Source organism: Gorilla gorilla, chromosome 4 (assembly GCF_029281585.2).
Source record: "Gorilla gorilla gorilla isolate KB3781 chromosome 4, NHGRI_mGorGor1-v2.1_pri, whole genome shotgun sequence".
NCBI classification, from domain to species: domain Eukaryota; kingdom Metazoa; phylum Chordata; class Mammalia; order Primates; family Hominidae; genus Gorilla; species Gorilla gorilla.
This window is the reverse complement of record NC_073228.2, coordinates 85234296-85258583: the sequence shown is the minus strand read 5'-3', so window position 1 is coordinate 85258583 and position 24288 is coordinate 85234296. Positions and strand designations below refer to the sequence as shown.

Genomic DNA, 24288 nt, shown 5'->3' with positions numbered 1-24288 from the left:
ACTGCATTCCAGCCTGGGTGACAGAGCAAGACTCCATCTCAAAAAATACAAAAAAAGAAGAAAAGAAAAAAAGAAGTAAAGTATCACTTTACTTTTTGCCCCAGTAATCCGCTGGTGCTTTGGTCCTGGGTGTTTCTTAGTAAAGTCAGGCAACACCAATTCTATACACCTGACTGCATCTATGAGTTTACATAAGGCCCCTGAATGGAAATAGACTACAATCCCACCTTGTCTCTTTGAGGTTCAATGATGCTGAGATATATCAGGTGGACCTATATGGCACAGAACCAGGTCAGACAGTAGGAAAGGATGATGGGGCCTCCAGAGAGTCAAGTCACCAGGAGTCTGGCCTGGTGTGCTGGAATAAGTCCCAGGGCTTACAGAAGGTGTAAGTAATATGGTCTGGACGAGTTAGCTCCAGGCTAGTTGGCAGAGATCTACACCGGCCCCAGAAGTGGCCATGAAGAGAGTGGGCATCACAGAAACACCTCTGGAGATGAGTCAAAGCTTTGGCACGAGCAGCAGAGGCACACAGGACCAGCAGGTGGGGCTGTTGATATAGTTAGGACAGGACACATGGCCTAGAGCAGCATCACCAGGCAAGGTCAGGCGGATAATGTCAGGTGAAAACAGTGCTGGAAATTCTTGGAAATATTCCCAAAGAATTCTTTGAAAGATGGATTTTCCTGTGATGATCCATACTGATTACAAGGTGAGAGAAGCAGCTATTAAATTATTAGAATTCAAGAATTGAAAAGAATCGGGCCTCGCTTTGGGGTCCAGTACTGGAGGCCTGGAACATTGGGTTACATTTATACCTCCCTGCATGGAAAAGGGCCTTACACATGGTAGGGACTTGGTCCAACTGTTCGATTCTTCCTATTTTTTTAAATCGGAGATTTTTTATTCACTTTATCATTTGTGGATAAATAGACCAACACAGACTGCTTCCATTTATGGGAAGACCTTGGTATTTCCTGAGTCAGGAGGTTCCTAAACCTCCCTGCTTTGGAATTTACCACACTTCTCTTCCCATCTCCTCCTCCCCAGGGTCCGTAACCACAAGACTTGAGGTATTGTAAAGTACTTTCAGTTCAGCAACTGAGGACTCAGAAGAGAGGCCTGTACACAGTTGTGAAACCTTAAGCCCCTGGAAAACACCCACCGTTCAAGGGCAAGGTCACGCTGGGTCCCACCCTTGGGGAACCCTCCACACTGGCAGGCTGCGGATTGGCTCCGCCTGTCTTTCATGTCTCTGCAAAGTGTTAACAAGTCCATTTCTATCGTTTTAATGGAAAATGGCCGCTCAATGCTCAATGTTGAAAACTTTCAACACAGATTACTGAAAACTCTTAAAACATATTTGAGAGCCTCCAAGTTCCTCTTCTGCCCCGCCTAGATGCCTTCCCCTCATCTACATAGGACTCTAATTCCTATAGTGGAATTTCATCATTCCTCCCTCTAGAATCCATACTTTGCTGATCAGGCCAATACTTACTAATTGGTATGCAACTGCCAGAAGGCAATAGAAGCTCCCCAAGAATTCCACCCCTAAATCTGTGTTGCCATCGCTATTCATTAGACAAAGTCCTTTTTGAAAACCACAAATTCTGAAAGTATTTTCTATGTAACTTCCCAAGAAATGATTTAACAGTCTAGAAATGATTCAAGTCTACCAGATACTTGTAAAAAAATATTTTCTGCCAAATCAAGTCAAAATATTTGGTTAATATAAATATGAATTAATGAACCATATTCATTCTTAAACTTCATGAGGGTTTTTTTTTTTCATCAAACGTGGCCCAATTTTGAGTCCAGAGACCTTAATAACCACAATGAATGTGTCATTTTGGTTAGAAAAACAACTTTCCAAAAGTAAACTAACCTCTTGGACTTGAGGTCCTATGGAAAGGCTGTAAAGTATACTAAACCCATGGAGTGAACGTGCAGGTTGCTGAGAAAATGCCCAGTCTTGAAGAAATGAAGATGGCCTTTGTGCTCTTCTCTCAAATTCATGCCAGCTCTGTCTTACTCTTCAGAGGTAGGAGACCTCTGGGTTAAATGGCCTAGGAAATACACTACATTGAAAGCATCATTTTTAGAGTTCAAACATTATTGTTATTATTATTATTGTATAGCTAACATCACTCAGTGTTTACTTATGCCAGGGACTAAGCTCATTTAAGCTTCACAAGTCTGCAAGTCAGAGTTATCCCCATTTTATGGAAAATAGTAACAATACAATGCTAATATTTACGTAGTGTTTATTATATGCCGGGAACTGTTCTAAGCAATTTACACATATTAACACATTTAACACCCACACTAACCTCATGAAGTAAGAGAATTTTTGCACTGCACAATACCACCAGGTTCCATTCACATCAATGATGATGTGACCACATCAGTCGTGGTTTCTAATTTCTCCACTTTCTAAGGGTTCTTGAATGAGTAAATGCCTCCCAGCGCAGTGGCCAGTCTAGCTCTCTGATTATACAGCATCTCATGCTGGGACATATATCACATCTGTACTTCTCCCAGGTCAGAAAAATAAAGGACCACTTATTTTAAGCACAGAACTTGATGTACACCCATACGCACATAAACTTGGATCTCACAAGAACCCTCTAATTGCATGTTTCTTTTGTAGCGAGACCACATGTTGCACAAAAACTGCTTTGCCTGAAGATATTGTAAAGTAGTGAGTTTGGGGGGTCTGCAGAGTTGCATTTAAATTTGTGAGAGCACCTTATGTACCTATTTGGCTATTTCACTTATGCACATTTCCCCAATATATTTATACCTTAATTCAAATATATATATTTGAATTAAGATGGTTAAAAATGGACGTTCTTTCGTAAGCATAACCGAAGACAGGTAAAGCGCTAAGACAGAGAAGCGTTCCTCTCTGTACTTTGGGGCTTGAGGGCTCAAAAGCTAGAAATCGCACTTCTAGGCTCTCCTGCAACTCAGGTTCTAAGTGCAAATGGAGTATCAAGGCCCAGAAGACGGAAGTGAGGTGGAGGCTATTTTCCTGCTGCTGCAGCTGTCTCAGCTGGCAGGTGGTTGTAGAGGCTAGGACTCTCCTGCAATAGGGTGGCAGCCTCCAGGTGTGGAGTCACAGAGGCAGCCTCCGCAGAGGCAGCCTCCCATAGGGGCAGCAGCAGCTTCCTGATCACTGACTGCAGCTAATTTGATGTCTTCTTGAGGCCAGCAATTCTAGCAGAGATGCCCTGCTTTCCCAGTGCCCCCCACCACAGAGACAGCAGCCCCCTTGATGGGCCAATTGCACACGGTGTTCCAGAAGTGATTCCTAGACGCCCAGCCTGGAGCCTACTCCTCCAGCCCTTCTTTCTTATATACCCAATTTCCTGTAACAAATCTCTTCCCACGGAAATTAGCTCATTTGTTCCCCCAAACCAAACTTTAATGGATAATAGACAGCACGTGACAAACACCCAGTGCTCAGGAATCAGCCTGCAATGCTCAATGTTTGCACTTAGAAACCAGGAGCTGCCTTTTTCCTGTCGGATGTCAGAGGCAAACAAGGGAGTCAGTGCCCTGGCAAGTCTTGGCACTCAATTAAAACAGCACATTCCATCCAGGTGTGCTGGCTCACGCCTGTAATCCCAGTACTTTGGGAGGCCGAGGCAGGTGGATCACGAGGTCAGGAGTTCCAGACCAGCCTGACCAAAATGGTGAAACCTGTCTCTACTAAAATATACAAAAATTAACCGGGCGTGGTGGCATGTGCCTGTAGTCCCAGCTACTCATGATGCTGAGGCAGGAGAATCATTTGAACCTGGGAGGCAGAGGTTGCAATGAGCCAAGATCGTACCATTGCACTCTAGCCTGGACAAAAGAGTGAGACTCCATCTCAAAAACAAAAACAAAAACAAAACAAAAACACCCCCCAGCACATTCCACATTTAGAGGTACCAGCCCCGGAGGGCTGAAGTCTGCCTTCTAACTGATCTGCATAATTTCTACTTAAATACACATACTTCTCACAATCAACTTCTCACCACTACCCCCCATGTCCCCCACCACCCCCAACAAAGAAAAGAAAAAGAAATTCCAGCAGAGCAAAAGAGAATTTGTGCAGAGGCTTCTTTCTCAACTCAGTACCATCCTCAGTAAATCAGGCACTTTTGAGCCCATCTTTTGTGTGTGCTGAACCCCTATTAACTGAGCCCATATTTAAAAAACAGTTAGGCTACGCGTTTTAAGCCTGCCTCAGTCTATGCTTGCCTGGCAGAATCTAACCTCCCCTTTAAATGAGAACCAATGACTACAAGGGATCATTCTTTTGTAGCTTCAGAAAAAAAAAACGGTCTGACTGGCAAAATAAAAGAATTTAAATAGAAGATGATAATGCATACAGGACAAAGGCTGGCAATGAGTTCCTTGGGGCCAACAATGTTTATATTAATAATATCTTCATTATGAGGATTTTAACAAGGCATCAAATCATTTGCACACTAAAGTTCATATATGGGAATCTCTGTATACAAGCTGGAAAGAGGCTACACTAGGGACAAACAATATTTATATATTGTCTAAGAGATCCTCTGCAGCTGTAGAATGTCTAGTAATATTAGCAAACTATACAAACTCTATGACTGGTAGATAGCATGTTCTCCTGAGGGATACATCATTGCCTCTTGCTCCTGAAGATTCCAAGAACTGGAAAGCAAGGATTTAACAGCATCTCAATCATACAGTGAGGTCATTCATTACAGCTTATTCTCCATCATCAGCCCAGATGATGAAAAAGGCTATTTTCTTTCAAGGTCATACCTCAGAAATGCTCTCCAATCAGTGAAATGAAACCAAATCAGCAGACCATTGCACCAGCCGTCAGGAGGCCTTCTCTCTCAGTATGACCAACTCTGTCACCAGGAAGATAATTTGCAGCTCTATGAGAGCTTGCCTATGTATCAAAAATGCCTAGAGTTTTATGCTTTACTAACTTACTGTCTTGCTAAGGTGCAGTGGCCAACTATGCAATGACCCTAGGCAGGAATTCAAATTGAGTCCTTGACCCATCTGAGGTTCAGACCCTGTGGTGTGAATCCGGTGATCACAGTGACAACCTCACACATAAGTGTTCTTCTTAGGACAACATAATCCTCAGAGAAAGTATGGACAATTCCTTCAGCATCAGATAAGTTAATCTACCTACCTTCTAGTATAGGTTGGATATTATTAGAACTTTTATGGAAGCCAGGAAGAAAATGCTCACAGTTAAAAGCTCTTTCTTACCTACCTCCAAAACCACAGTCCCTGATATTTGATTCCAGATATTGCAGCATTGAGGATGTTACAAAGCTTGCTTCAGAGTTTGTTGTTGCTGTTGTTTGTTTTTTTAGGGACAGGGTCTTGTTCTGTCACCCAGGCTGGAGTGCAGGGATGTGATCATAGCTCACTGGAGCCTCAACCACCTGGCCTCAAGCCATCCTCCCGTCTCAGCCTCCCAAGTAGTTGGGACTACAGGCACATGCCACCATACCTGGTTGATTTATTATTATTATTATTTTTGAGACAGAGTCTTGCTCTGTCACCCAGGCTGGAGTGCAGTGGTGCAGTGGCATGATCTTGGCTCACTGCAACCTCCGCCTCCCAGGTTCAAGCGATTTCCCTGCCTCAGCCTCCTGAGTAGCTGGGATTACAGGCGCCTGCCACCATGCCTGGCTAATTTTTTTGTATTTTTAATAGAGATGGGGTTTCACTGTATTAGCCAGGATGGTCTTGATCTCCTGACCTCGTGATCTGTCTGCCTCGGCTATTATTATTTTTTTTGAGACAGTCTCGCCCTGTCTCCCAGGCTGGCGTGCAGTGGTGCCATCCTGGCTCACTGCAACCTCCATCTCCAGGGTTCAAGCAATTCTCCTGTCTCACTCTCTGAAGTAGGTGGGATTACAGGCGTGCGCCACCATGCCCAGCTAATTTTTTCTATTTTTAGTAGAGATGGGGTTTCACCATGTTGGCCAGGCTGGTCTTGAACTCCCGGGTGATCCGCCCGCCTGGCCTCCCAGAGTGCTGGGATTACAGGTGTGAGCCACCGCACCCGGCCTATTTTTTATTTTGTAGAGATGAAGTCCTGCTATGTTGACCAGGCTGGTGTTGAACTCCTGGCCTCAGGCAATCTTCCCACCTTGGCCTCGCAAAGTGCTGGGATTACAGATGTGAACCACTGCACCCGGCCTGCTTCGTAGTTCTAACTAGGATTTTCCTTATAATAAGATCCCTGGGAGAGGGTTCAAAAAGAGTTCACCTAACACATATCAACTTTTGCTCTGAAGAGAATTCAAAGTTCCAAGGTTCTTATAAAACTCTCTAGGCACTGCCGTTAGCTTGGACACTAGTCACTAATGAAACAGGTCTTTTACTGAAGATAAAATGAGAATAATAATATGAGCAGAAAATGGCTAAGCCAGTAAAACAACAGAAACAAGAATAAATGAAATTATATGTTCTTTTTAACAGGTTTATTGAGGTGTAATTCACATGCCATGTAATTCACTCGTTATAAGCACAGGGTTGACTGATATTTAGTAAATTTATAGTTTTGCAATCATAACCACAATCCAATTATAGAACGTTTCGATCACCCACAAAATATCCCTAGTGCCAATTTGTAGTCAATCCCTGTTTCCACCCCCAAGCCAGGTAATCACTAATCGGTTTTCTGTCTTTATAGATTTACTGTTGCTGGATATTTAATGTAATATCCAGTAAAGGAATCATAGAGTACGTGGTCTTTTGCATCCAGATTCTTTCATTGAGCACAGGAGTCAGCAAACTACCTGCTGCCTGTTTTTGTAAATAAGGTTTTACCGGAACACAGCTACACCTATGCATTCATATACTGTCTGTTGCTGCTTTGGCACTGCAAAGGCAGAGTTGGGAAGTTGCAACAGAGAACATCTTGTCCACAGATCTGAAATATTTACTACCTGACCCTTTAAAAAAACATTTGCCAACCTCTAACTTAGCATATTTTTGCGTTTCATCCATGCTGTAGCATGTCTCAGTCATTCATTCCTTTTTATTGCAGAACATTTTGCAATATATCACATTTAATATATAGCATGATTGCTTATCTATTAATATATCACATTTATGTTCATGTGTATTAATATATCACATTTGACTATCCATTCATTTGCTGATGGACATTTGGATTGTTTCTAATTTGGGGCCATTATGAATAATGGAGCTATAAACATTCATGTATAGGTTTTTGTAGGAACATATGGGTTCATTTCTCATGGCAGACACCTAGTACCCAGGAATGAAATTGCTAGATTCTACGGTAAGCTTATGTTGAACCTCATAAGAAACTGGCAAACTGTTTTCCAAGTGGCTGTACCATTTTACGTTCCCACCAGTAACGTATGAGGGTTCCTGTTTCTCCACATTCTTACTGCCTCTTGTCACCATCTGTCAATTTTATTTTGCTATTCTAATGGGAATATCATGGTGGTTTTAATTTGTATTTCTTCTAATGACTAACGACGTTAACATCTTTTCATGTTTCATTTGTCTTCTTTGATGAGCTGTCTATTCAAATCTTCCACCCATTTTTTCTTTTTTCTCAGGTTATCTTATTATTGAGGTGTAAAACTTCTTTATATATTTTGTATAGAATTCCTTATCAGATGTATGATTTGCAAATATTTTCTCCTATTTCTCTATGGGTTGTCTGTTCACTTTCTCGAGGGTGTCTTTTGATACTCAAAAGTTTCCAATTTTGATGAAGCCTAATGTATCAAATTTTAAAATTTATAGATCTTGCTTTTGGTGTTGTATGTAAAAAATTTTTGCCCAACCCAATCCACTAACAATTTCTCCTATGTTTCTTATCAAAGTTTCATAATTTTGGCTCTTAACATTTAGGATTAATCTTTTTGCTTGTAGCCATCCGATTTCCTTACCACCACTGTCCCTATTGAATTACATTGATACCTTTACAGAAAATCAACAACTTTAAATGTAAGAATTTATTCCTAGAATCCTGGAATTCAGTTCCATTGATCTATATGACTATCTTTTTGCTAATACTGTACTATCTTGCTAACTGTAGTTTTATAGTAAGTTTTAAGGCAGGAAGTATAAGTCCTCCAACATAGTTCTTATTTTTTCAAGATGGTTTGGCTATTTTGAGTCCTTTGCATTTCCACAGAAGTGTTAGCACCCTACCAAAAACAAAGCTTGCTGAGGTTTCCAATATTTGTATTTAAAGCTGTACTTTTTCTTTAAGGATCAGCTTGTCCATTTCTGTAAACGAGCCTGATATGGTTTGGCTGTGTCCCCACCCAAATCTCATCTTGAATTGTAATCCCCATAAACCCTATTGGGAGGGACCTGGTGGGAGATAAGTGAATCACAGGGGCGGTTTCCCCCATGTTCTTCTCGTGATAGTGAGTGAGTTCTCATGAGATCTGATGGTTTTATAAGCATCTGGCATTTCCCCTGCTGGCACTCATTCTCTCTTCTGCTGCCCTGTGAAAAGGTGCCTTCTGCCATGATTGTAAGTTTCCTGAGACCTCCCCAGTCATGTGGAACTGTGAGTCAATTAAACCTCTTGTCTTTATAAATTAGCCAGTCTCAGGTAGGAATATTTCTTCATAGCAGTGTGAGAACAGACTAATACAAAGGCTACTGGTATTTTCATAGGAATTGTGCTGAATCTATGAATCAGTTTTGGGAAAATTTCCATTTTAACAAATATTAAGTCTTCCAGTCAACGAACTTGGTATATCTCTCCACTAATGTCTCTCAGCAATGTTTGGTACTTTATAGGACTTTAGCTTTTTTTGTTAAATGTATTTTTAAGTAGTTGATTCTTTCTTTTTTTTTTTTTTTTAGACAGAGTCTTACTCTGTCACCCAGGCTGGAGTGCAGTGGCGCGATCTCGGCTCACTGCAACCTCCACCTCCCGGGTTCATGCCATTCTCCTGCCTCAGCCTCTCCGAGTAGCTGGGACTACAGGCGCCCACCACCACGCCTGGCTAATTTTTTTGTATTTTTAATAGAGACAGGGTTTCACCGTGGTCTCGATCTCCTGACCTCGTGATCCGCCCGTCTCAGCCTCCCAAAGTGCTGGGATTACAAGCGTGAGCCACCACGCCCAGCCGTAGTTGATTCTTTTTAATGATGTTGTGAATAGAATTGTTTTATTAATTTTTGGGTTGTTCATTGTTAATATACAAAATACAATTGATTTTTATATATTGATCTTGTATCCTGCAACTTTGTTGCACTTATTAGTTTGAGTAGGGGCTTTTTGTGGGTTTCTCAAGGTTTTCTACAAACTGCATCATGTCATCTATGAAAAATGACAGTTTTACTTCCTCTTTTCTAATCAGGCTACCTTAAATTGTCTTTTTCTTATTGTATTTTAAAGATACTCCAGCGCAATGTTGAATAGAAGTGGCAAGAGCAGGCATCGTTGATATTGTTCTTTACATCAGGAGGAAAGCATTCAGTCTTTCACCACTATGTATGTTAACTGCAGGTTTTTCATAGATGCATTTTTATCAAATTAAGGAATTTTCATTCTATTCCTACTTTATTGAATGGGTATTAAATATTTTGCAATGTTTTATCTATTTTAAGATAATCATACGGTTTTTATCATTTATTATTTATATGATGTATTATATTAATTGACTGTCTGATATTAAACAAACCTTGCATTTCTAGGAAAAATCCTATTTGGTTATGGTGTTAATCTTTTTCATAAGTTGCTGGATTTGGTTTGCTAATATTTTATTGAGAATTTCTGCATTTTACTCATGAGGGATATTAGTTGGTAATTTTCTTCTTGTATCTTTGTCTGACTTTGGTATCAAGGTAATGCTGGCCTCATAAAATGAATCAAAAAATGTTTTCTCCTCCATTTTCTGGAAGATTTTGTGAAGGATCAGCATTACTTATTCTTTAAACATTGGGTAGAACATTTAAAGAATAAATAATGGTAGAAAAGACCTGTGAGCCCATCTAGGTCTGAGGTTTTCTTTTGGGAAAAATTTTAATTACTAATCCAATTTCTTTATTATAGCTCTGTTCAGATTTTCTTTTTTCTTCTTTTGAATCAGTTTTGATCATTTGTGTCTTATTAGAAATTTATCTATTTCATCTCATTTGTTGTAGGGACCCTCAGCTCACCCTCAACTTTCTTTCTTTGTCCTGACAGGGGAACATAAAGTACCTGGACATAGCTGCATGCTCTCTGCTGCAGGCTTGAACCCACACTGAGGCCTTGAACATTCCCAGGCAAGATAAAAAGTTGTTTAGATTGTTGCCCAAAACACTGAAAGGTCAAACATGTTGCTAAAATGTAGAAACTAGCCCGAGCCCTAAGTCAAATTCCCTAATCCCTCATATAATTTCCATAACCCGACTCCCTCATTACAGACGTACCTGGCCAGAACATCTCCTGTCTCTCTATCTGTTGAGAGGACTCTGAAGGCCTCTGTTTGTAAGATCTCCTAATAAATGCTTTAGACCGGTCACCCTAGTGTTCAGTGCTTCTTTCTTTCTTGGAATCCTAACCAGCTTCTATATCAGGATGGTCTGGGGTAGTTCCTTATGGGAACTCCACTGCTGCCAGTTTTGGGCATGGGTTTGGTTGGACAGAACATTTGTTTGCGTAAAGTTGTTCATAATATTTCCTTATAATTGTTTTAATTTCTGTAGGGTTGGTTGTGATGTTTCTGCTTTCATCCCTGATTTTGGTAATTTGTGTCTTATCTTGTCTTTTATTGATCAATCTAGTTTAAGATTTGTCAATTTTGTTGATCTTCTTAAGCAGCAGTTTTGGCTTTTTAAAAATTTTCTCTAATGTTTTTTCGTGTTTTCTATTTCACTGATTTATGCTCTAATATTTCCTTACTTCTGTTTGCTTTGGGTTTGGTCTGCTTTCCTTTCACCAATTTCTGAGGGTGTCTTTTGTGAAAGATGTTAGTAAAAAAATAATTTCTGAGGGTGGAAACTTAAATGACTGATTCGAGATCATTTTTCTTTTCTAATGTAGATATTGAAATATATACATTTCTCTCTAAACACTGCTTATCTGAATCCCATATATTTTGGTATATTGTGTTTTCATTTTCATTTGTTTCAAAACATTTTCTAATTTTTCTTAAGAAGACACACAAATGGCCAACAGGTGAAAAAAATGCTCAATATCACTAATCATCAGCAAAATGCAAATCAAAACCACAGTGAGATATCACCTCACCCCAGTTAGAATGGCTATTATCAAAAAGACAGAAAATAATAAATTCTGGCAAGTATGTGGAGAAAGGGGAACTCTGTGCACTATTGGTGAAAAGGTAAATTAGTACAGCCATTATGGAAAACAGTGTGGAGGTTTCTCAAAATATCAAAAATGGAACTACCATATGGTCCAGCAACCCCATTACTGTGTGTATATATACACAAAGGAAATGAAACCAGTATGTCGAAGAAATATTTATTTTTTCTTTGACCCATGAGTTATTTAACAATTTGTTGTTTAATTTCTAAATATTTGAGACTTTTCAAGTTTATTTCTATTATTGATTTCTAACTGTGTTCTCGAAACATACCTTTCATAATTTCAGACTTTTAAAATCTAGTAAGACTTATTTTATGGCTTCATGTATGGTGTATCTTGGAGATATTTTCATGTCTTCCTTAAATAATGTATATTCTGGCCAGGTGCTGTAACTTACACTTATAATCTCAGCACTTTGGAAGGCCAAGGCGGGAGGATCGCTTGAGACCAGGAGTTTGAGACCAGCCTGGGCAACATAGTGAGACCCTGTCTCTACAAAAAATAAAAAAAGAATTAGTCAGTCCAGTAGTCCTAGCTACTTGGGAGGCTCATCACTTGAGCCCAGGAGTTCAAGATTACAGTGAGCTATGATCGCACCACTGCACTCTAGCCTGGATCACAGACAGACTGTCTAAAAAAACCCCAAATGTATACGCTTTCATTGGATGGAGTATTCTATATATGTCTATTAGGTCAAGTTGGTTGATAGTGTTGTTCAAGCTCTTTTATATCCTTTTCAGTTTTTGTATAGTTAGTTCATCAATTATTTAGAGTGGGGTATTAAAGTTAACAATTATTATTGTTGAAATGTCTATTTGTCCTTTCAATTCTGTCAGTTTTTGCTTCATGTATTTAGAGCTCTGTTGTTAGATGCATATATTTATAATTATTATATATTCCTGAAGAATTGCCTGTGTTTTCATTATAGAACACCGCTCTTTGCTGTTAATAAGTTTTTTTTTGGTCTTACAGTCTATTTTATCAGTAGAGCCACTCCAGTCTCTCATGAATTTTTTTTACATGGAATATCTTTTTCCATTCCTTTACTTTCAATTTATTTGTGTCTTTTAATTGAAAATGTGTTTCATATATGGCATATGGTTAGATATTTCTTTTTTATATGGTTTGACAATATTTACCTTTTGATTTGCATTTTCCATGAATTAATGCTGAATGGAATTTGATATGGTTCTGTTTATATCCGCCATTTTTCTATTTGCTTTCTATTCATTCCATGTTAGTTTTCTGTTGCTGCTATAACAAATTACCATGAATTTAGTGGTTTAAAACAACATATATTTATTATCCTTCAGTTCCAGGGGTCAAAAGTTCGATGAAGATCTCACTGGGCTAAAAGCAAGGTGCTAGCAAGGTTGCATTCCTTTCAGGACACTCTAAGACAGAATCCATTTTCTTGCTTTTTCCAGCTTCTAGAGGGTGCCCTCCATCCTTGACTCATGGCATCCTCCAAAGCCAGCTATGGCCACTCCAGTCTTTCTCACATTGCATTATCTGACGCTGACTCTTCTGCCTCCCTCTTCCACTTTTAGAGATCCTTGTGAGTATATTGGACCTGCCTGAATAATACAGAGTAATCTTCCTATCTGACGATCAGCTGATTTGCAACCTTAGTTTCAACTGCAACCTTAATTTCCTTTGCCATGTAAGGTAACATACACACGGATTACACCGTTTAGGATATAGACATACTGGGGGTGCATTACAATGCTGGTATCTTTACTTATCATGATGTCTAGCACCTTTTTGTATCTTTGCTTGTCCTTTATGCCTTCTTTAGTGTTAAATAAATATTTCATAATGTACCATTTTAATTCTAATTCCTTTGTTGAGTTTTTTATTTCCATGCCCCACCCAGAATCACAACTTCAGGCTAGTTGCAATGTTGATGTTCCCTGCTGTTTGCCACTGAGATTGCTAATGTTTCCAACAACACTCAACAGCGTGAGGTTTTCCCACATTCAACTGTGCTCCAAATCAAAGTCAGTGCCCCCTGACAACAAAGCTGATGGTTTTCATACTTTGCCCATACTAAAGGAGATGGGGTAAGGCGACAAGAGCAGTCTCAGGCTAAAATGCCATAGACACCCACTGTTCTTATCTAGCTAGGTTCAGTACTTTCTCCTGAATAAAAGCTTTTCTATTTTGGTATGCCTGTGCTAGATTTCAGGAGTTCATAAATGGTTGGTTTTGATAATTTTGTACAATTTTGTCATTGTTTTGGGGAAGGAAATTTGCTGAACTCCTCACTCTACCATTCTCATATTATTTTAAGCACATAAAATGGCAAATAATACATCATAGCATCTTCATCTAGGATAAAGTCACCCTGTTTCTGAATCAGATAGCTTTGTGGTGGGAAGGGAGTAATATGTTGCCTAAAAACCTACAGATATTGAAGGAAGAAGGGATAGCTTAAATTTGTATATCCTTCTTTCTTCTTAGATGGATTAAACCATACTTTGGTAAGAACAATATATAAATCATTGGTGACAACTTCAAATTATTAGCAGTAATTGTCCAAAGGCTGAATTGAGTACCCATAATCTTTATTTGAATTTGAACAAAAATATCTCGGCCAGATGCAGTGGCTCATGCCTGTAATCTCAGCACTTTGGGAGGCCAAGGCAGGCGGATCACTTGAGGTCAGGAGTTCAAGACCAGCCTGGCCAACACGATGAATCCCCGTCTCTACCAAAAATACAAAAATTAGCTAGGCATGTTGGCACGCACCTGTAATCCCAGCTACTCTGGAGGCTGAGATGGGAGAATAGCTTGAACCTGGGAGGCAGAGGTTGCAGTGAGCTGAGATCATGCCACTGCACTCCAGCCTGGGTGACAAAGTGAGACTCCATCTCAAATAAACAAAAAAAAAATCCCTTCCATAGATTTAACATTAGTTCTCAAGATCCTTCTGACTATGGAAAAACCCAGTACTGCAACATAAATGAATAAAGCATTATAATCATTGTGTCTAAAAAGTAATCAAGACTAAAAAAAAATGTTAGCTGAATTGAACCACACTGGAAACTATTCTGAAACATATACACGATCATAGCACCAGTACAGCTGAGTGTAGTCCTAGATATGGTCCAAGTTGCTTCCTATGAAAATCACCCCAGGAATGTCAGTTCCAGCAGCTGGACCCATGTTATACTAGCAAGGCTGGAGCAGTGTCAGAGGAAGTCTCAAAGAACTCTTAAGTAAGAAAATAGCAGAAGTGACCACAGTCAGTGAAATAAAGCAACAGGGAAGTATTCGAGCATCTTGGAGGTGCTTTCCTTGATCCTAACCTTCCTGCCTTTCCATTCTTGGAATTTTCTATATCCAATAAAACTGTCTGTTTCTGGCACAAGTCAGCCAGACAGTAGAAGAGTGTCAATGGGCAAGAAGCAGCCATAAATAAGTCCTAGACACCAAGAAATGACCACTGCACTCCAGCCTCGGTGACAGAGCGAGACTCCATCTCAAAAAAAAAAAAAAAAAAAAAAAGGTACCAGTTTTCCTGTGGACCAAAAACCCAATCTCCTTTCAACTCTACCTTGAATGGAGCCCAGACATGTACTGTACTTGCAGTACAGCCACGCATCTGCCTCAAGACCTTTTCAAAATGATGTGAGGCATAAAGGAACATGCTCAGGGGATGCCTCTCCAGAGGCCAGAGGGCTGGACAAGCCCATCTTTGAAGTACATCTAGTCCCCTCTCTTTGGTTCTTCGCAGTTAGATATCTTGTGACACCTAATACTTAGCTAATTGTAAACAGAGATCATTATCATACTATTAACCTAGCCTTTCACAGATAGCTGTGATAACTCAAACAGTTTATATATTAAACTTTAATAAAATATATATAGCCCATCAAAACTGTCTACACTAACATTTCTCAGACTTCTTCCCCTTCCTGAACAGTCCCAGTGCAGGTCATAAGCATCTCCTCACATTACTACTGCAAAACCTATAGGCAAGCCTCTTGGCTCTTCTCTTTCCAGTGATCTGTCATTATACACAGCATCATCTGTGGTGAACACCATTATATAGCACAGATTCATTCTGGGTCTCTTGATTGTGCCCAGAAATTACACTCCTTTTATTGAATTATCATGGGATGCCATACAATTAGTATATTTTTTTTAAATTTAAACTTTTTAGTTTAAACTTTTGCAGTTATTTTACTAATTCCTGCCTGCAAATCAGTCTGGGGAGTCGTGTGCATGTGTGTGTGTATGTGTGTGTTTGTCTTCACGTGCACATACATGCATGCACATAAGTGAGTCAGGAAGAAATCCAAAGAATAAATGGATGATGGGGGGATGCATCTATTTCACTTCAACACTCTGGTCTGCCTTGACGATAGGGGCTGGAGATCTAATGGTGAACACACCATCCCTGATCTCAAGAAGCTTATAAATGAAGTGGAGGAAACAGCCAATAATAACAGCAGAAAATATTCACTGAACACTTAGATGGTTCCAAGTGCTGAGCTAAGAACTGCACATGGTTCACCTCATTTAATCCTCAGGAGAGCTCTGTGAGTTGGGTACAATCATTCTTCTCATTTTAAAGCTGAGAAGATGAGACTTAAAAAGGCTGCCCCAGGTCACACAGCTAAATAAACGGCAGAACTCAGGTGCAGGTTTATTTGATATCGGAATTCACTCTCTTGACCACTCTTTAATTCTGACCCCTTGGAGAGCCATTCTTACGTGCCCTCATGGCCATTCTCCCTAAGGCCCTTATGGCCCATGTACCCTAAAAACTTATTTTTCCCACTGCCAAATCACCAGACACCAGCAATCAGAGTCCATCCATTGTCCTTTGGAATAGGCACACAGCCCCTTATTTCCCTCCTTAAAGTAATAAGAACAGAAGCTCAAATCCTCAGGCCTAGATTGCGAACCTGCAAGGGCATGGAGCTTCTTAACTGCATCCTCCACCCACCCCGCAGTACTCAGAGTGAAGAGTTTCTCATAGATCCCAAGCAAACTCTTTCTACAGTAGGCAGCCTGGGTGTTTTCAAAAATCAAGACTGGAAGCCCACTAAAGATGGCAGGGCAATGCTAGAATCCACTGAGTTATATACTTTAAATGGGTGAACTGGGTGGTATGTGAAATATGTATGCATAAAGCTGTTTAGAAAGAACAATATGACAAGGCAGCCAGTCTTTGAGAATGAGAGGCTTCTCTCCCTAAGTCTCCATCAGAAGATGGTGAAACTCATGGAGGGTGGATTTTTTTTTTAATTGTAAAAAATTTTATTTCAACAGTTTCAGGTGGTTTCTGGTTACATGGATAAGTGATTTAGTGGTGATTTCTGAGACTCTGGTGCCCCCATCACCAAGTAGTGTACAATGCACCCAATATATAGCCTTTTACCCCTCCTCCCCTCCCACCCTTCCTCCCAAGTCCCCAAAGTCCATTATATCATTCTTACGCCTTTGCATCCTCATGGCTTAGCTCCCACTTATAAGTGAGAACATACGATGTTTGGTTCTCCATTCCTGAGTTACCTCACTTAGAATAATGGCCTCCAACTCCATCCAAGTTACTGCAAAGGCCATTTTTTGTCTTCTGTTTTATGCATAAGTAGTTTTCCATGGTGCATATATACTACATTTTCTTTATCCACTCATTGGTTGATAGGCATACAGTTTGGTTCCATATTTCTGCAACTGTGAGTTGTGCTGCTACATACATGCATGATCATGTGTCTTTGTCATACAATGACTTATTTTCCCAATAGTGGGATTGCTGGATGGAATGGTAGTTCTACTTTTAGTTCTTTAAGGAATCTCTATACTGTTTTCCATAGTAGTTGTACTAGTTTACATTTCCACCAACAGTGTAAGAGTCCCCTTTTCACTGCATTTATTATTTTTTAATTTTTAAATTATGGCCATTCTTGCAGGAGTAATGTGGTCTCTCTTTGTGGTTTTAATTGCATTATCTCTAATTATCAGGTTGCATTTCCCCGATAATTAGTGAGGTTAAGCATTTTTTGGTATGTTTGTTGATTGTATATCTTCTTTTTATTTTATTTTATTATTATTATACTTTAAGTTTTAGGGTACATGTGCACAATGTGCAGGTTAGTTACATATGTATACATGTGCCACGCTGTTGTGCTGCACCCATTAACTCGTCATTTCGCATTAGGTATATCTCCTAATGCTATCCCTCCCCCCTCCCCCCACCCCACAACAGTCCCCAGAGTGTGATGTTCGAGGGTGGATTTTTAAATGACAAAGGAAATAAATCAAATCTAGTTGGTGAGTTCAGGTGTTTCTTCTACTTGCTGTGATGGTTTTGTTACATGTTTAGCTGAAGCAATGTTTATGAGAACAAAGAAATAGGTTCAGATCCCTAAATATGTCTTCTATGTGTATCAATCAGTATCCAAATATGCCCTGAGCCCTGTTGGAAAATTAAACCGAAACTATGAACTGCACAAAGGAAACCAGGGATAAAAGGCAGTCCTCAAAACTTTCTTATATATAGGAAGTGGCTGAATCTGAGAAGCTGGTCGGTAGTTAAAATCACTGGGTGAGAGCTGCATACCAATTAATTCTTCAGTCGTCCCTTGAAATATCAGAGAGATATGGCTGTGAAATACCACTAAACAAAAGTAACCTAAAGCACTAGACTAGGAGTCCAGTTTGTGATTTATAACTGCCCTTGAGTAAGTAAGTCTCTGTCCCTCACTGAGCCTGTTCCTTTATCTGTCAGAAGAGGAAGATGATATCTGCCTTCCTACTTCACAGGCTCGTTGTAATGAATATGTAGGTCTTCGTAAATCCCTAATGCTAGTACAGAAAAAAGAGAAAAAGAACATCACTTGCAGGTCATTAACACCCAGTGAGGAAGGTAAGGAAGGCAAGGCAGGAGACTCTAACCTCTGCTGAGACTGTATGCACTTAGTGCCTGCCTCTAAAGGGGACTATGGCTTGTTTCATACACATCTACGGGAATTAAGAGAACTGACTTTGGCAGAGGAAATCTCTGGCAGTGTAACATTATTTGCCAGATGAAGGCTTATCCAGACTAAGTTGCTCTACTGTTTTTAATTAATTTCAACTTGTGTGCAGGATCTCAAAAACAAGAAGCAAGAACAAAGCAAAATCTGTAGAGAGGAGGAGGATTATAGGCAGGTAACATCTGCGCTGTTACCATTCAAATGCTAGACATAATTAAACATGTAGCCTCAGAGCCTTTACAGCTGATGATCCAGTAATATCTGAAAAAGGAGACAGTTGGTCCCCCATGGCTGTTTGTTACATTTATTTTAAAAAACACACACATAAGAGCACATCACAGCACTATTATTTTACTCGATTTCAGTTAGGCTAGTTGGGGTTTCCTGCAGGTTTATGACTCTTGATTTTCAAAACCAGTGAAATATAATTTGCTCCAATATGTCTCTCATCACTTCTCATTATGATGCATGTGCAGAAATCTTGGAAATATTAATTTAGTCCAGTATGACAGATGCTGCCTCCACCTAATCTAATATACCAGCTAAATTCCTCTGACTGTTACATAAACCACGAAATGCATACCCATAAAGTATAACTTGTAGATCCAGAGGAAGAAAGTGTTTCGAAGTTAAAAAAAAAAATCTGCTGCCACAGAAAGCTGACTAATTGGAAGAGCCTATGAAATAATTTGAAACTATATTAACCTATTATTTCAGGGTCAAGCACTGAAACCTTGTTATTTTGGTAATGTGACACTTTGTTTTCAAATCCAGAGTTTAACAACATTGGCTGATAATTATACTGATTATTACATAGCATGCAGGAGTTCACATCTTGATCATTTAACATGTACTCTATGCCTGTTCATCTAACCTTTTCAACTAGATGACCAGTTCTTAAAGAGTAGAAGCAATGCCTTCTACTCTTGTACTTCTACTCAATGTATTTCATTTTTATCCTTCCACAGTACCTGATATGGTACTGTGTGTACACAGAAAGACCTATATAACTAATTGAAGATTTTTAAAAATCAAGTAAGCTTGTACATAATTTAGTCTACAGAGTGGGAAAGAATAACACTTTTAATTTGGGTGGAGGCTTCTGAAATGATACCAACCTTTCTGATGAACAATCAGATTTACACCTTGTGTTTAAAAATTCTAAGCAGCTGACATTTCTGGGAGGCTTTCCAACACAGCAGGGTAGCGAGGTCAGTGGTGGCTAGACATCCCACCCTCTGCCGCACCCCGACAAATTTTAGAATTCCCACTTCTCTATGGATTCTTTTCTAAAATCATTGGCCCAGGTTCTAGTCACAACAATTTAAGAGCCAAGTTTTTGGTCCCAGAATCACAAAATAAGTATATAGTGAATACAGACCACCTGTTTTCCTACCAATGAGGAATTTACTAGTTTCTCTCCAGCTTTGTCTTATACTTCTAAATACCTTATAATTCCAAGAGACCAGCATGTCTGGAAGGGACCTCAAACTGGACCAGTCTAACTCCCTGGGCAACTGAGATGCTAGGGTACATAAAATGTGTCACATAGGCCAGCTTCAATTTCATCTTCAAATGATAATTACAATTTAAAATTCAGCATTACACACAGACAATAGCTACACAGGGGAGGCTCCTCTCAGTTTGCAGAATAGAGTGGAACCATTAAGTTCCTTCTTATTGCTAAGCAACAGTTGTGTTAAAATCAAACTGCTCTAGGCTCTCAAACAGCAGAAAAAAATGAGTCTATTCAATTCAGAGCACTTCAGGTGATGAGAGAAGAGAAAGACTGTTCAGGAACCTTGAAATACAAGGCAGATTTAAGCTACATGTTAATTTCAAATATACTCCCTCAATTTCGAAACATTTGGTTGAGTATAAGCCCAGGGTGCTGTGTTCCACAGGGGATGCCCAGAAATGCTTCTCTTTCAAAAAATGAAAATATGCCCCTTACATTTAACATGATTATGAATAATTTGGTCAAAGTTTACTGGCTACTGTGATACCACCTGTATGAGTTATCTGTATCTACCTAACAAATCACCCTAAAATTTGAGACTTAAAACAACAAACATTTATTATCTCACAGTTTGTTTAGGACAAGAATTCGGAGGCTTAGCTGGGTGGATCGGGCTCAGGGCCATGTGGCTGGAGTCCAGGTGCCCACTAGGGCTGCAGTCATCTGAAGGCTGTGCTGGGGCTATGGGGTCTGCTTCCCAGCTCACTCACATGGCTGTTGGCAGAAGACCTAGTTCCTAGTTTTTTCCCTTGCGCGACTCTCCTCATGACTTGGAGCTGGTTCTCCCCACAGCAAGTGATCCAAGAGAGAGATTGACCAAGATGAAAGGTGCTAAGCTTCTGATGACCTAGGTGCCAAAGTCATACACGATCACTTCTGCTTTATTTGTTAGAAGCAAGTTACTAAGTCCAGCCCACACTAAAGAGAAGGGAAATTTAGCACCATTTCTTGAACGGAGAAGTAGAAAAGAATTTGTGGTATATTTTTAAAACCACCAGACCATGCAAGAGAAAGGTTCATGTCCTTCCTAAACAAAATGGCAGCACTACAGAAACCCAAATACAAGGTTCCAGCTATGCCTTATATGTATAAGGCAGAGGTTAGGGTGGTGACAGGTTAGACTGTGGGCCCTTTCTTCACTTATTTTTTTTATTTTTCATTTTTTGAGATGGAGTTTCACTCTTGTTGCCCAGGCTGGAGTGCAATGGCATGATCTAGGCTTACTGCAACCTCCGCCTCCCAGGTTCAAGCAATTATCCTAAGTAGCTGGGATTACAGATGTATGCCACCACACCCAGCTAATTTTCTATTTTTAGTAGAGACTGGGTTTCTCCATGTTGGTCAAGCTGGACTGGAATTCCTGACCTCAGGTGATCCTCCCGCTGCCTCAACCTCCCAAAGTGCTGGGATTACAGGCGTGAGCCACTGCACCTGGCATTCTTCCCTTATTTTTTAAACATCAAGTGTGCATTAGGCCAAGGCAATAAAGTACTGATGAAATTCAAGCAGAGTAGGGTGGTGGTTAGAACAGCCAGATGACAGGATTCAAATCTGCTACTTACTCCCTGTGTGACTTAAGTGACCTTAGGTGATTTACTTAACTCTCTGTATCCTCTGCTGGAACCTGAGTATAGTAATATTAACTACTTCACAATAAGTTAACATATGTAAAACTTGGACCATTGCTCAGTATATTGTATGCCTATTGAAGTGTATAACTCTAAATTACTGTTGTCATTGCTATGTTGATAATAAGTGCAACCACTCAATTTATATACAGAAATGCCCATCTGGGCAGCATAGGAGAATGGTTTGCAAGATGTAGGTGAAGCTTTGGGAGCTTCACCTCTATAAAAATGACCCATAACTGCTATGTATTTACAATCAATTAAAAAGGCTAACTACATGTTATCAAGTTATCGCCTTATGTCTTCCCAGCACTTGTGAAGCCATAGGCTATAAGTGCCGGTAAGGGCACAACCTGTACTAATGACAGCTGGTGCATAAATAAGGAACACACACAGGACCTACAGTCTAAGGGGATATTTTCCTGGCAGATTGAAAGCCCCTTCCTCCCTTACCATAGACCTTAGAAGTTTTAATGTTTGGTTTACTTGTGCTGACTTCCACCACCAAGCATATAAAAGCAGTATGTTTCCATAGATTACTTTGACTACCACATTTAATCTTTGACATAATAGTTTGAAAAATTTTTTAACTAAAAGCTTGTCACATCCTTTTAATGTATGAGGCTGATGAAATTTTACATAATCACAACATTATCATTGGTTATTTCTCCCAAAAAAGTTCATTGAGAAATTCCACTTTTCATTGTATATTTTTGAGGCTGTCTACTATTTCTAACTTTCCTGCATAATAATTTTCAGCTTTGCATAATACTGACATGACCACCACTGTTTATTTGCCCTACTGCCTTTATTATAAAGATTCAAATAACCAAAAAGTCCAGGAAACAGAATTTTTTTAGTCTTTTTTTTTTTTTTTTTTCTGAGACATTTTCACTCTGTCGCCCAGGCTGGAATACAGTGGCACTATCTCAGCTCATTGCAACCTCTGCCTCCCAGGTTCAAGCAGTTCTCCTGCCTCAGCCTCCTGAGTAGCTAGGATTACAGGTGTGCACCACCATGTCCGGTTAATTTTTGTATTTTTAGTAGAGATGGGATTTCACCATGTTGGCCAGGCTGGTCTCAAACTCCTGACCTCGTGATCCGCCTGCCTCGGCCTCCCAAAGTGCTGGGATTATAGGCGTGCAGCACTGTGCCTGCCCTTTTTAGTCTTATATGATGATAATTTTTGTTTTTATGCTTACTCTGAATCATCATTAGATAGTGAGAGTCTTTCTGACTCATCAGAGATTATTTTCAGCATTCCTGCATTGTTAAAAGTATTTCACTGTATGTTATTATTAAAAAATTTGTATTTTTTTCAGGCCAGGTGTATTGGCTCATACCTGTAATCCCAGCACTTTGGGAGGCCAAGGTGGGTGGATCACCTGAGGTCAGGAGCTCAAGACCAGCCTGGCCAACATGGTGTAACCCCATCTCTACTAAAAACACAAAAATTAGCCAGGCGTGGTAGCATGTGCCTGTAATCCCAGCTACTTGGGAGGCTGAGTCAGGAGAACCGCCTGACTCAGGAGGCAGAGGCTGCAGTGAGTGGAGATTGCGCCACTGCACTCTAGCCTGTGCGACAGAGTGAGACTCCATCTCAAAAAAATAAAAATAAAAAATAAAAAATGTGTATTTTCTTCAAAGAATCAGAAGTCCTATGTTCAGATAGTTTTTGTCTTTCTAATCGGTCTTTCCCAGCCTCAGATTTTTTCATCTTTAAAATAAAGGGATACTACCAATATATTTTTCACCACAGAAAACTTCTACAGAACCAAGATATAATCCTAGAAATGCATTGGAGGCCACATCCTGAGAGCAATTTACTACAGGACCCAGTTGGATGCATTAAGAGACTGCTGGACTCCTGACAAGACTGCAAGAGGCAGGGCCAGTTTCTTGGTGTACAGCCTGTGTCACATACAGCCCATGCTTAGAAGGTCTCATGCTTGGTTAGATGCCCTGCATCTTAATTGAAATTCTTAATAATTCTTAATAAGAATTCTGGAAATTCTTAATAATTTTTTCAACAGGGACACTTGCATTTTCATTTCACACTGGGTGCTGCAAAGCACATAGCCTGTCCTAGCAAGAGGATGTATCTCCATGAAATAGGAGCAGAATTCCAAAAGGTGAGAACCTAGCAAGGTAAAAAGACAGCATGATACAGAAAAAGAGGAAATGAATAAGAAATAAGGCAAGGGTGGGCTATACCAAAATGAAAAGATGGTGAGGGCCCCATATAAGAAACATTGCATGCAGCCAACATTTTGACCTTAGACTTCTGAATGTCATTGCTAAAACAGGTTACATAGGCAGCCTGCTTCCCATCATCCTCTGACTAACCAGAAGATAGAGAATTGCATTCAGAAAGTGAGCATAGTTCTTTTTAGGGCTGGCAGATAGCAGAGCAGTGATGTTTAGCCTTCTGTCTGTTTTCACACCATTCACACGTGCAGCACATTGCCATCAATAACATCTCTCTTCTGGACTGCTTGCCTCTGGGAGGCCACTCAGAATCCCCACGGGGACAGGTATATTTTGAGGAAGTCCCTGGCTGTTCTTATTCTACCCCATCTACACTCCATTGGAAATCAATGCAGTACAACACCTACATGATATTAAGCTTCTGATTTTGAAACAGAAAATTGATTTGTAATTCCTGCCCAAATTTTACATTTTAGCTTGTAATCTAGACCCTGGAAAAAGCCCAGATTCTGTGCCTTTCTTATAAGTTTATGCATGCTGTTAAGCTATTTAAACAGTGCTGAGTGTTCTCACAAATCCTGAGACTGTAGACAGCAGAGTATATATGTGACATCA

General features: G+C 39.9%; 1 protein-coding gene across 4 annotated transcripts in view; it reads right to left on the bottom strand.

Annotated features, from left to right (window-relative positions):
* Window positions 1-24288, bottom strand: part of RASGRF2 (Ras protein specific guanine nucleotide releasing factor 2) — a 269681-nt gene that overhangs the window by 65221 nt on the left and 180172 nt on the right. The window lies entirely within an intron of this gene.